This window comes from Agelaius tricolor, unplaced genomic scaffold (assembly GCF_023055355.1).
Source record: "Agelaius tricolor isolate 1412-34295 unplaced genomic scaffold, bAgeTri1.0.p SCAF_53, whole genome shotgun sequence".
Lineage (NCBI taxonomy): Eukaryota > Metazoa > Chordata > Aves > Passeriformes > Icteridae > Agelaius > Agelaius tricolor.
Window position 1 is genome coordinate 2,563,469 of NW_027269313.1, and position 14,715 is coordinate 2,578,183.

The 14,715-nt window shown below is 45.3% G+C and overlaps 1 pseudogene; it reads right to left on the reverse strand.

Annotated features, from left to right (window-relative positions):
* Positions 1–337: 337 nt before the first annotated feature.
* Positions 338–14,268, reverse strand: LOC139604600 (RNA polymerase II elongation factor ELL2-like; annotated as a pseudogene).
* Between the last annotated feature and the right edge of the window lie 447 nt (positions 14,269–14,715).

Genomic DNA, 14,715 nt, shown 5'->3' on the forward strand with positions numbered 1-14,715 from the left:
GAGCACAACTTCATAGTACAGTTAGTGGGCTTACTCCCTCTACTGATAAATTTATTTCAGTGGACAAACATAAAACTTCAAGAACAGAATTGACCAGAAGAAACCCACTCCAAAAATGATACAAGCAATGAGAGAAAGAATTACAAATAGTGAGATTTCTTTATTGTTAATGTTCAATACTATCATCTTTCCACTTCTTAAACTTACTAAACTTCTTTGAACTAATCCTACATTTTTAAGAAATAATCTACTGCTCAGTGCTACTGTCCGATACTAACTTTAATATCCTAAAAACCTAATCTTCTAGCTGAAATAAAAAATCCTGGGTTCGCAGATTTCACCGGGCTGAAGCAGATGCCTGATGCCAGGACTCCACTCACTGCTGGTCATATTCAGAAATGCGGCTCTGAATATGGGCCAGCTTGTTGTGGAGGTACAGGCACCTGCTCTTCATTTCAGAGTAGCTGGGGCTACCCTGTGAAGGAGAAAGCAAAAGAAAATTAGGGCATGCAAACACTTCTGCAGAGTCTGGAGTCTGATGTCCTTTGCTTTAAAAAAGCCTTGAGGCAGACTCAGCAGTTACCATGGCCCTGCAGCTCTGGTGTCACAAGTACCTGTTGTAACTGCTGATAATGTGCTAGGATTCGATGATGCAGCATCTACAAGAGAAAAATATGAGGAATGTTTCACCACCACCATAAAATGCAAACTTTGGTAAAACACTAAAAATACAATCAGTCTGATTCTAGAGATTTTCTTCTCTGTCATCTTCCACTCCCAGAAGAGTGGTCTCTTTGGTCTCTACCCAAATGTCTTTGAAAAAGGCATTGCCAAATTTGGTCTCAAGAGTGGGACATTTGCAAAAACTAATCTCCATCTCCCAGCATCACCCAAGATCTGCGATTAAGCCTCACAATGGGCAACAGGAGGAGCACATGCTCTAAGACTCTGTTTGAGACACCTCTCTCCTTACTGTTTCTTCATAGAAAGCTCAAAAAAGGTGTTTTGGGCAGGGTCTGGCAAAAATCAGACCCAGCCCAAGCAGTGTCTCAGCATATATGCCAATCCCACAGTTCCTTTGTCTCACTGAGCAGTTCCAGAGAATCCAAAACACTGCAGTGATGATGAAGCACAGTCTTCATGTTTTTATCCGTCTTTACCTGATAGGCTTCAGAGCCTGGAGTCAGAGACTTCCATTGCTCCTGAAACTGTCTGTACTTCTTTGTGGTCTTGTCAATCAGAGAATGTAAATTCCGGTATTCCTCATACTCTGCATTGAAGTCATCCTTCTAGCGCTGGCGTTGCTCCAAGGAGACAATGGCTACGTATTTTCTAATGGGAAAAATGAGAACATTTTTCTATGAGTAAACTCAAGGAGAACATTCCAGTATGTTTCTAGTCCATAAAACACATCTGTAATTTTACACCAAGCACAGGGTAATGTCAAACACAGACACCTAAGCTTTGAGTCAGTTGCTCTGGGACTGACAGTTTCTGCTTTCAAGCTCATGTTCTTCAAGAGAATGCAGTCAGGTAACTCAGGAATCTTTCAGATTTCTATGACACTTAATTACTAACAGCTTACATTGTGGAGGTTTTGTTCATTAGCACGTGGAGCACATTTAGAAAACATTTGCCCTCATTTCAAATGTCAAAGGACAAACAAACACAGCAGCTTCAGAAAGAGGAGATACATCACTAAATTATAATCTCTTCCTCTGTAGGAAAAGCTTAATTTAGTTAATTTATTTGTGATGATACATCTCTAAAACATATTTGTCAGAGAAGGCATTTATGCAGTTGAGTGCACAGAGTTGGACTTTAGGGCTACATTCTTGTCTGTCTAATGGCAGAGTTAATGATAATATTGGATTCTTCAAGCAGACAGCAGTTACATCACTGACCATGAAACTGAGGCATTGGTAACACAGCCACAAAAACAATCTCTATGTCAGCCTAAAACTACAACTACTACCCAAACCATATCTCCTCCTAGGAAGGGCAAAATTCATTAAAGCTTAAAGCCACTGATGGGAGTCAAACCTTCTTCATTCCCTTCTCCCTCAAATCAACAGGCATGAGGTTTATCAAGCTCATGATACAAATCCAAATGAAGTGTCAATGAAAATAAGAGATGCCACTTCCCAACACGCTCACACCAATGCTTCTGCTCCTCTAGGCCTGAAGATCTGGTTCCTTTTGGATGACACTAACACCTTTAACATGGGAATAAACATTTCAGACCATCCTGAGTAAATTTTTAACTAGTTGAAATTCAGTACCAGGACTGAAAACAACTTGTGCCAAGGATGCATCCCAGGCCAGATGCACCTAATTAGTCTGCATGATAAGTTTGAAAAGAAAATTGCAGATGCCTTGCAATATTTTGGGAGGCAGCAGAGCAGTCTGACCCAGGGCCCTGCCGCGCCTGCTCCAAAGGCCGCAGCTGCCCCAGAGCCCCAGAGCCGCAGGAGCCCCGACTGCCCTTGCCAACATCCCTGCTCTGACACAGGCTGGGAGCAATTTCCAGTCTTTTGTACCACACACACACACACTTCTCCCTCCCCTCCTGCGCTGCAAATTCGATGAGGGGATGCAGCACCACTGCTGCAGCTGAGCCTGTGCAACTGCACTGCAGGAAGGGAGGGCCCGTCCGGGCCTAACCCATGTCGGTGTTCATCTCTGCTCTGAGCCTTCCAGGCCCAACTAAACCTGCTCAAACTCATCCTTTCAGCCCATGAAAGAGCTTGACACTGCACCCCACTCAGAGAGGCAAGATTTAATCACTATTTTACTCACCTCAAGTAGTCTGGTTGGTCACTTCTTGCAGAGCATGTGGAGGCAATGGAAGTCTCTCTTCTTGTTCCTGCAGAGAAGCGGAATTTTGACACTCTTCTTTAGGAGATCATTTAAAGGTAAAAAGATCCCACTTTGACAGTCTTGAAAAAGTCCTTCAGAGCGTTATTCTCACATCAAATTACATTCAAGAAGCAACAAAATTTAATAATAGGTCAGACACGACCTCCACACTATACAGTCCCGGTGTTCAGAAAGAGGGAATGGCCACTGTATTCTAGTGGTTGTGCATTCCCACAGTGTGAGCCCCAGCTCAGCTTTTCTTATTTGAAGGCATGAGGAGGCATCTGCACAGCCGTTCAAGACATGCAACAACAGCTGCAGCTTCACAAAAGACAACAGCTTGAGAGAAATCAACACCGAGATTCTAACAAGAAAGAAAGAAGAAAGCAGAAGTTCTTCTCATGCCATGCTTTTATCCCCACTTCCCTGCCAATTCCAGAGGCCCAAAGTTCCAATGAGTGCCTGCACTCTTGTCAGCAGGAAAGCCAATTCCATTCTCTAGGGCTTACTGGCACTAAGGCTCCAATACCCTGCAGCCAAAACCCAGTGCTCCTCATTAACGTGGCAGGATGGGGTTGGAAACAGCTCTGCACTTGGGAATTGCCCTTTGCCTCTTAGCAAAGGCATTTGGGAAGCATTGCACACATAACCTCAAAGCCCTCAAAGCACAGAACTGTAAATAATTACCTCCACTCACTGGGTGGATCGGCCTCTTGAACAATGGGTGCTGGAACCAGCCAAGCTGGAACAACACTCACTGTGCCTCTGACACCTCCGCTCTCACTGCAGCCACCGAAGGCTCTGAGCAGTCCTGCCCTGTGACGGTGACAATGGCCACGTGTCCTTGGAAACGGGGAGTTCCATGTTCCAGGCTGGCTGGGATGTCACTGAGGAGCGGGACGTGACACAGTGGGGGCAGAGGGATTTCACAATGGGCACTGGTAGGGAATGCCCTGCCCTGTCCCATCACTGACTCTGCTCATTCCCAAGTGCAGAAAGGGGCACCCCACCAAGCCCAGTAGCTGCAGCTGTGCAAACCAGGGCTAATGAAGTGTTTCTGCACAGAAGTGCTGCACTTGGCTCTCTCTGAGGCAAAGGAGCAGCTGAACACCTCTCACCAGGGCAGCAATGTGCAGCCCTGACAGCTCTGGGCAATCCTGTCATGGGCCCATCAGTCTGTGAGGCTTCCAGCACGTACACAGGCACTCAAATATCATCTCTTTGACACAACCCCCGACCTTTCCTCATCCCAGCCTCCTCAAAGGAAACACGCCAGCAGCATGCCCAGGCCCCCTGGCTGCTCTGCAGCAGGAGCTGACATGGAAAGACCAGGGAGGACCATGAACACAATTCCAGGCTGACAGTTGTGCTGACTGCAAGTGACCATTGAAATTACTGACGCATCTGGAAAAATATTTTATACTCAGCTTTTGATCATTTTACTTTCCCTTTTCCCCATACCCAAGCTTACTCCTGATTTCAGGCAGCTGGCAACAAAGAACCCATTACAGGCAGAGGGAATAAAAGCATGGCATTGAAAATGGCTTGAATATTACCATCCAAAGCTCATTTCCCATGTCACCAAGTCTTGTCTTTGTCTTCAAGACCATGTCCATATCTGCCCATGTTTGCTTTCCTGGCTGCCACACTCACAAGGAAAGTTCATTTTAGGGACAGAAAGGAAGGAAGCACTTCCTCAAACATCAGAGCCGACATCTGTAAAACAACTCTGTCCCTTTTTGGGAATGACTGGATTGTGATGGTTATGGATCCCCAGTTAGGGACTGTTGGAAAAGCCTTTGTATGAACCATGAAAGGAATCCCATCAGGTGTTATAGCGGACTCCAATATGTCCAACAGCCTTTCCATATCTTAAAAAGACATTGATGACAGCCTCTGCAGTGGAGATACCTGATTTGACTGATCCCTTTGCACTGTTCATACATGAGTGCCTTGGCCTTGCACAGTAACTCCATATTTATCTCAAAGATTGGGAATGCAGGAAAGAACCCTGTGGAAAAAAGCATTATTCTTAGAAGAACACCTAAGAAAACATTGTCTCCAAGGGGTGGCCAGTGCACCTCAGAGCAGGAGCCACCACAGTCCTGATTGATAGAATAGGTGTGAAAGTAAATGGGAAAAAAATGTCAGTTTATGTGCCACACATGGTTATGTCTGGTGTAGAGCAAAAAGGAGCTCACTGGTTTTCCTGAAGTAACAGGGGCTACTCCTGGAACAAAAGATGTGGTGCTATGGACAGCCACTGTCTTGACCCTGCTCTGCTCCTCAATCTTTCTGCAAGGAATCAGCATCTCCAATCAAACAGGGACAGCTTTGGGAGCATCCAGTTCCCTGCTGAAGTAGCAATAATGCACTGCAAAGCTCAGCAGTTCAGACAAGCCCAGGAGACTGATGAGCAGACCAAACTGCTAGAGAGGTGGCAGAACAAAGCATCTGCTTGGCAATTCTTTCCAAAGCTGTGAACCCTTCCAAATCAGACCCAGAACAGCATGATGAAAACAATCATTCAGCAAAATCCTTAAATTTCTGATTCAGTCTTACAGGGTGGTAGGTTTCAACAAATCAACAAGTTAGAGTGCCTCAAGCAATAATGACATAAACTAGAGAAGACAAAGAAACCCGTTGGGGTATTGAAAGTACAGGACACAATTTGGAAAGGCAGCTCCTTAGTGTTAGGCTGACAAGGACAGTGACAACTGAAATGTAAACTCTGCTTATAGATCAATGCACAGTTTTACAAAAGACTTCCCTTAGGCATCCCAAAACAGGGAAATAGTACCAGATATTAATGACAAGGACAATTTTCTGAGTTAATAAAAAGTACATATAAATACTTATTGGGTTTAGTGGACACATTTTCTGCATGGCCAGAGGTTTTTCCTTGTCCCATCAACAAAGCTAGAGAAATACCTCTAGTCAAAAATCAATAGTACTCTAATTAAGGATTCCTTTTGGAATGCCAGCAGATTAAGATTCTCATTTCATAGCTGAAAGTGTACAAAATTTATGCAAAACACTCCCAGTTAAATGAGACCTACTCTGCTCATGGAGGTCTTATCCCAGCATCAAGACTGAGAGAAAAAATCACAGTCGAAAGAGAGAAATGAGTAAAATTTTCCAGGAAACCTCACTAAAGTGGGCAAAAGTGCTTCCCCTGCCACTTCAGAGGATCAGAATTCCAGTGGCTTTTAAAGAAAAAGTCATCCCACATGAAATGTTCTATGGAAGACCTTACCAAGTTCCTATCCCTTCTAGATAGAGGCAGTCATGTGATAGGAAACAATAATTGAAGTCCTTTTTTACCATCTTGGTGAAAGTGCTCTCATCTCTGCTGAAACTTTGGGTATGACCATCCCTGATGACTTTGGATGCCCTGGTACATCCTCATCAACCTGGGGACAGTGTCTATGTCAGAAAGCACAGCAACAAGGCACTTAAAGAAAAGTGGAAAGGACCATTTGAAGTGTTCCCACGTACTCCTGCAACAATAAAAGGGGATGGGACCAGGATATTGATACACCTGCCCCCTAGAGAAGACAGCCACAACACACAAGGAACTGGAGGGGAAAATAGAAACAGCTGAGAACATGAAGATTAGACTTGTAAAAGCATGGAAATATAACTTTTTTATGATGTGTAGAATTAGTTAGAAGAAATTCCATAAAAGGAAAGATCAGTCATGAAGGGGTCACCATGAAAAATCCTCATTCTCAGCTCACCCTTTGGCCAGCAGCACTCTTGCTTGCTCTGTCAACCAGCAGCAGCCCCCAGGCCAACTGGGGGCTCCCTCTCAGGGTCTCTCGCTAGTCAGAGTGACCCCAAGAAGAGTTAGAAAGTCTCTTTTCCCTGCCTGGCGGTTGAAGAAGGAGTCAGAGCTCCTCATTTCTCATTCTCAAGGTTGTTTATTGTATCTTATCTATAAAATTCTTTCTCCTGTCCTGCCAAGGTCCACTCAGCAAGACAGTCCAAGGCACTCTGCCTGCACCTGGGCGGTGTTATCTTTTTATACTAAAAACTACGTGTACAATATTTACAATTACTTTCCAATATTGATCATCTAGGTTAGACAGTGCGTTTCTACTCTAAGCCGATCTAAAAGTGCCAACATCACAGCAGAAGTTGGAGGCCAAGAAGAAGAAGGAGAAAGGCTGGACACGCCCAGATTCCTCCATCTTGCCCCCTGAACCCCCATTCTAAAAACCCCAAAAATCCGTTTTTCTACCCTGTGATAAATTCACTATCCTTCTACTTTAACTTTCGTGGCTTGTAATTCTTCATACAAGGTTGGTAATGGTTTTTTCCAAGAGCTAAATCAAAGGCACTGGGGTCTTGGGCTCTGGGCCAAGGTCTCTGAGCCCCCTGACAGGGTCTGCAGTCCTCCAGGGCAGCCAGAGGAATTTCCTGGGTTCCCACAGTTCCCCAGCACAATTCACCCCATGTCCCCCATGGCAGCGTTCCTGGGGCTGCTGCACTGCAGAGCTGTAGGAGCAACCCCTGATCCTGGCAAAAATGGACCCAAATTTCAGCGTTTAAGAGGTGACATTTTGATGAACTTCACTTGAAAGAGAACAGAAGGGCAACGATGGCTCAGCTGTTCAATCACAAAACACCTCAAGGTCTCTCAGGTATGAGGGCTCAACATCATTGCATGGAAACAATTCAGGAATTGGTAGCATACTCTCCAAGGAAGAAAGAAGCATTCACAGTCCTACTGAGTCTTCCCAAATGTTATCCTCCTTCAGTTTCCTGTTTTTCCCCAAAAGAGGTTATGGCTTTGCTGATAACTGGTCTACCATTTCAGCTAAATAAATAAATGGCAGGAAACTTAGGAAAAGGACTTGACTTCAAAGTCCCTGTGGGAATCCACAAAATCAGAGGGTTTTGGGGATAGCTGCAAAAGGATAGATACAGCAGAACTGTGAGTAGAGCTAAAGCAGCAGCCATGAGATAGCAGAAAAATTATTTAAACTGTAGAAAAAGCAAGGGCAAATAGAACAATGGCCTGTGTATTAATGCTTGTCTGAATAGCTCTCTAAGTTGCAGAAAGCTTATCTAGCAAGATATTAGGAAGGTTAAAGCTTAATAATGGAGCTCTGTGCGTTGTGTTTGAAGGCTTACAAGTAGGTATTGTATTCCAAATAAGCAAGCATTGTTTTAACCAAAGGCACATGTGCTTATGGTGATTGGATTGAACTACTGCCAATATGCTTTTGCTTTGTGTGATTGGACAAGAAGCTTATAAAGTAAGTTGTAACATTAAGTATTCTGGCCTGCTGCCTGGAATGTGAGCTGCTAGCATCTTCCCATTGTCATAATCATGTAATGAGACTGATACTGAAAAATAAAACAGCTGGAGGCACTTTCCACAGCAGCCCAGTCCTGTTCGTGTCTGTGAACAGGCCTCCTTGCCAGCATCAGTCCCCATAGGTCTGTGCAGGAACCAACATCTGTGTCTCTCTAGAAAGGCTGGTTGAGACAGAGCAGTTTATAATATGCAAAGAAATGGACAGCATTTCCATAGGGACACCTGAACCCAATTTCTGTTTAAAACCCATTGAATTCCTTGCCTCCAACACTTCTCCATCTGTTTTAGAAAACTCTTGCAAAGATCTGAATATTCCTTGGCTCACTGACAAGGTGAGGTCATGATTTACAAGCAGTCCTGAGAGCTGCCTCAGCTGAGACCTTAGAGCAGCCCATGTGCACTCCTCTGTAACCCTCCAGAACAAGGTGATTGTGGGAGGGGCTTGTCCAAACCTCTACACCGTCCACCACTTCAGGCAAAGATCTTAAATTAACAAGAAAGGTCGGAAAACAGGCTTCTTCTAATCATAAAGAATTTCTATTTGCTGCAATCTTTTCTTAAAATGTGCACAACTTCACAGTGGAGGTTATGGGCTTCCATCCTCTACTGATAAAACTCATTCCATGGGCAAACCTAAGTCTTGAAGAGAAGAACTGACCAGAAGAAAGACATTCCCAATATGATATAAGTGACAATAAGCAAAGGAGTTAACAATCATGCAACTTCTTTATTACTAAAGTTCAATACTAATTCTATAACCTTATAAGAACTAATCCTACATTTTTAACAAATAATCATCTCCTCATTGCTAACTTGAAGAACCCTAAAACAACTAATCTTCTTTTAAAATATAAAAGCTGGAGTTCAGAGATGTTCCCTTGCTGATGCAGATGACCGGTGCCAGGACTTCTCTTGCTGCTGGCCAAATTCAGACACTCATTGCTCAATGTGGATCAGCTTCTTGTGGAGGTACTGGCACCTGCTGTTCATCTCAGAGTAGCTGGGACTACCCTGGGAAAGAGAAATCAAAAGAAAATTAGGGCATGCCAACATTTCCGCAGAGTTTAGAATTTCATGATCTTTCCTTTAAAAGAGCCTGGAGGCACATTCAGAGGTTACCAAGCCTGGCCAGTTTGTTTTATTCATGTAAAACAGTACAAATACTCTCAGTTTGACATTTGAGCTATTTTTCTCTATGAGCCACCATCCTTCTGGGAAGTTTGCAAACTGAGGCTGTTGTAATACAGACCTAAAACCAAACTCTAGACAAGTCTGAAACCACAACAACAACAACCCAAAACACATCAACTCCTAAGGAGGCCAAAACTCATTAATGCCTAAAGCCACTGATGGAAGTCAAACCTTCTTCATTCCCTTCTCCCTCAAATCAACAGGCATGAGGTTCATCAAGCTCAAGATACAAATCCAAGATGAAGTGCCAATGAGAACAATAGATACCGCTTCTCAAGACTCTCACACCAATGCTTCTGCTCCTCTGGGCCTGAAGACCTGGTTCTTTTTGGATGATAAAATCTCCCTCCCCATGGGAATAAACAATTTAAACCATCCTGATATTAATATTTATAGGCAGTAAATCTTTAACAAGATGAAATGCAATACCAGGACTGAAAACAACCTGTGCCAAAGATGCATCCCAGGCTACATGCACATTTCTGATGTGCAGGATAAGTTTGAAAAGAAAACTACAGATGCCTTGCAGCATTTTGGAAGGCACCTGAGAAGCAGTAGCCTGCACTGCTGCCTTCTGCCCAGTGACATTTGCTGGCAAGAGCCCCAGCACAGGCCTGACTGCACTGCTCCTCTGCAGGGCCAGCCTTGCCCTCAGCCTTGCACGGAGCATCCCTGGCTGTATCCAGTGTGACCCAGGGCCCTGCCGCGCCTGCTCCAAAGGCCGCAGCTGCCCCAGAGCCCCAGAGCCGCAGGAGGCCTGACTGCCCTTGCCAACATCCCTGCTCTGACACAAGCTGGGAGCAATTTCCAGTCTTTTGTACCACACACACACACACACACTTCTCCCTCCCCTCCTGCGCTGCAAATTCGATGAGGGGATGCAGCACCACTGCTGCAGCTGAGCCTGTGCAACTGCACTGCAGGAAGGGAGGGCCCGTCCGGGCCTAACCCACCTCGGTGTTCATCTCAGCACTTCCCCCCACCTGGCCCACCTCCTCCTTTATTCTTTCTATCTCCCTAGTTCACATTTACTTGTAAATAATGTCTGTAGTATTAACTCTGAAATATGGCCTTGCTTGCACCATACAGAGGCTTCTCTTAATAATCAAATTTTACTCCACTGGTATCCACACTGGAGTTAGGAAAAGCAGCACATTAATACCTTCATTGAAATCCAAGGGACAGTGCTGATTCAGACCCCCAGCTCTCTTCACATCTCTTTGCACATGGTAGTCATCTGCACACAAGGGCTGGCATTCTAGAACTCCAAATTTGTCTTTTTCTTGAAACCTTAAGGGTGCAGGGGAAATGGAGCCCAGACTTGGAGACAGGTCGGAAGTAGAATGGGATGTCAAAGGCAGCAGCCAGGAAGAAGAGTGGCCACCAGCTGCTGCCTGGATGTAACTGGGCTACTGCTCCATCCTTTGCTTCTTGCTCCTCACAGGACTGGTCAGGCCAGAAGCCTGAGGCCGTTTCTGCAACAACAGCAAAATAATTCATTCATCTGTGATCAGGATCAGCTTTTCTCCCATTCTAAAAAAGCAGCATTTGGGAACTGGCAAAGGTTGAAAAGACATCATTTTAATTCAAACTAGCTGTCAAACATGGATGACCTGCAGGAAAATATTTGCTCTGCTACATTCCTACTGTCTCATCTTAGGACTTAGCAAGTCCTTCTCCAAATCTACTGCTAAAAGGCTTTGGGAAGTAGACACTCCCTTCAGCAGCTCCAGCAAAGCCTCCCCAAAATGGGGATGCCCAGTAAGTTTTGTCTACATCCCAATTACTGCTTGCACACACCAGGAAAAGACTCAGCTTTTGCTGTCACACACCCACATGATTTATTAAAGAGGAACCTGGCTGTTTTAGAGTTTTATGTGTTAAAAAGAAGATTATTGCATCACTATTACAACCCAGCAGTACAGGGTGTGATGGTTGGTTGTGAATTCCCATCAGGATGAACACAGACAGCAGCCACATGTCAAGAAACTCTTGTGCTTTTAGGTACAGCTGTCTTAAATCCAGCAGGCTCCCCACTCTGCAGACTCAAAAGCTGTTGGCTTACAAGCCCTTCCATTTGTACAAGAGAGTTTCACAAGTGGTTCCCAACAAGCCCTTCCTGTTGCTCAGGGCCCTTTACTCATCTCTCAGCTCCTCCCAAGGAGCTTCCCAAAGGTGCTGCCTCACAAGGCACAGCACACGGCCACAAGCTCCCCACAAGCACAGCAAAGCTCAGGGCCAAGGATGGAGCAGAACAGGACAGCCATGCTGTGCCCAGGCACAGGGAGGGAGGAGAGAAATTAAGGCAGAGCAGGGACTGAGGGAATATCACCATTCTGTAGATCCTGTGCTTTGTCCAGCCATGTGGATAGTGCAGAGCTGGGGTCAACAATGAGAGGGACAGAGAGACAGAGGGAGAAGGGAGAAGGCAGTGAGAGGGCCCCATCTGCCTCCGCCTCATGCAGCCTCCAATGCACAGGAGATTTTTTATGCAGTTCTGTCACACATGAAGAGCCAGCCCTTGGAGCCCTTCTCCAGGGAATGAGTTGAGGCTGGGGACTGAGCTCAAGTCTCCAGGCAGAGCAGAAAGTTGGCTCAGGACAATGCTGCTCCACCCCTGCAGGATCCTCTCTTCTTGTCACACCCTTCCTGTCACAGCACTCAGAATGTCTGAGGCAAAAGATGCTTAGGCCTGCTCCTGCACATTCCATCACAGCTTTTACACCACCAGCAAGTCTGCTGAAATTTACTCTACAGTCCAGAATGTTAAAAATGCACAAAATACCTGAGCAGGTCTTGCTGGAGCATCTCTCTCAGAAGGCCCTGGAGATGTTGCTTGGCTGCTGCTGGTGAGGTTCTGAGATGGAGCTGATTTTCTGCATGGATGGTCCAATATTTCATGTTACAAGGCCTAAATATCAACTGTCATAGTTGTTTCCTTGTATAGAAAACAGAGTCCTTCAGTGTCAGGTCTCAAGGAAGCAGCATGAAGCTGCGTTGAGGGAGCTTTAGGCAGGATATCAGGAAAATATTTGTGCCCCAGAGGGAGCTTGAGCCCTGCAACAGGCTCTCCAGGCCAGTGGCCACTGCACCAAGAGCTCAAGAAGAGTTTGGACAACACTCTTGGGTACAGGGTGTGATGCCTGTGGTGTCCTGTGCAGGGCCAGGAGTTGGATTCCATCACTGTGATGGGCCTCTGCTGGGGCAGCATATTCTAAGAATCCTGGCTTCATTTCCCTGGGCTTTTTCTGAAAAGGCTCTTTTCCTTCCCCAAAAGACTGAACTTACCTAGAAAGTATCACCCTCAAATTCTCTCTATCGATTTTACTGTAGCCAGGCCAATCAGTCTGAAGGGTTTGGAACAGATGTTCCTTCAGACTGAAGGAATTATCCTTTGCATTCAGGTTGGCTACCTACAGGCAGACATTCAGGAAAACAAATGTTCATTCCACCTATATGCAAACTACAGCAATCTAAAGGAGCTACTTCAGCTGGGATGGCAGAACATGGGTCTCATTATATTGAGAATGTCTTCAGGGTGAAAAAGCCTGGCCACTGCCCTGGGCAAACCCAGCAACAAACTGCCCAGGTTCAGGGAATGAGTTCTCAAAAGTCACTGTGGGATCAACTGAATCTGCATCCACATTGAATTTGAGTTCTTTGACTAGGTTCCACAACGCTTTTTCTTAGCCATGGAGGAAATAATCCTATTTAATATAATAATGCTTGCATAATTCAGCAACCGCCTATGGCTATGGGGAATTTTTAAATAGGAAAGAAGGAGCTACTGCATCTTTCCATGGTTATTCCTCTTACGAATGCCTATCAGAAAGAAAAAGCAGTGGAACTTAACTCAAAGGAGAATTGGAAAAGCCTCTAATTTGAACAGGTGAGGAAGTAGTACAATTATGAACAGCAGAACAGCATGATGGAAGAATTGCTGGCGCAGGCTCCAAGATCTCACCTGCTGAAGGATCTTTCCAAGGGAATCCTTGTCCTTGGGCCTGACTCCATCTCTCTGCAGCCGAGCAAGCAACTCTGGCTCCTTGTAATCCCTCAGGGCAAGTAAATGAATCACCCTGTCCCTGTAGGGCCGGCCGTAAACAGCAGCGCAGCCGCTCCAGTCGATGTCTGCAAGCCTCACAGGCATCATCCTCTTCTTCTCAGGCACAGGCCCTGAATTGTTTTCTTGGGCTCCTCTCACCTCTGCTTTTTCTCCTAAAGGGAGGGAAAACCAGAAACAAACAGTTCAAACTGGACGTCTGGAGAAGACAAAGATGTTGGGACAAAAGGGTGTACCAAGGCTGTTGAACCTCTAATGGTTCGGCATTCACAGGTCTACAAGAATCCAAATAGTGAAGAAATAAAAAGAAACAGTCATTAAAAGCTGGTAAAGGAGTGATACTGGATGGGAGCTTTTTGTGAAAAATTCTTTTTATGCATGCTGCTTTTATATGATTTCCCCATTTTGTAAACTCAAGCATGGAGCTGTGTCAACAATGACATGGACAGTGGGATTAAATGCACTCTCAGCAAGTTTGCCAACACCAGAGTCCTGGGATGCCATCCAGAGAGATGAGGACAAGCTTGGAAACTGGGGCCTTGGGAACCTCATCAGATTCAGCCAGGGCAAGTGCAAAGTGCTGCATCTTTGAGTTTGTGACATGCCCTGGCACCAGAGACAGGCTTGGGGATGAAGGTGGGGAGGACTTGGAGGTGTTGGTGGATGAGAGGCTGGATAAGACTAAAGAATCATACAAATATCCAGTAAAAATTAAATGGAAGCATACCTAAAAGTGGTCCCTCTGTTTAATACCCTTGGCACTTGGATTGTGTGACTCCTTTTCTGCCTGGATCCTGTGCTCTCTGCTCATCTCTTTGGCTTTGATCATGGCAAGCATTTTATAAAAATTCAAAGCGTGGGATGTTTGACACCCTGTTTAATCCTCTTTTCTCACCTTTGGATTTGGGAGTCTTCCCCTGCACCCTGGCAGACCCTGGGAATCCAGAATGTGTCTGAATGCTACTTTTTTGTTTTTTCTTCAGGGGTGGAGGTTGAAAGGGAGCTGACACTTGGAGGCAGGTTCAAAGTTGAGCAGGATGTGGAAGGCAGGTCCAAGGAAGAAGGAGCGTGGCCACCAGCTGCTGGCTGGACATCACTGGGCTCTTGGTCAATCCTCTGCTTCTTGCTCATCACAGGATGGAGAAAGTCAGAAGCCAGAGGTCGTTTCTGCAAAGATGATCCCAATTAGTTTTGCTCCCATTCTGAAAAAGCAGCGTTTCTGAACTGGCAATGGCTGAAAAAACATCTTTCTTACCTAAAAAGACCTACAGTATGA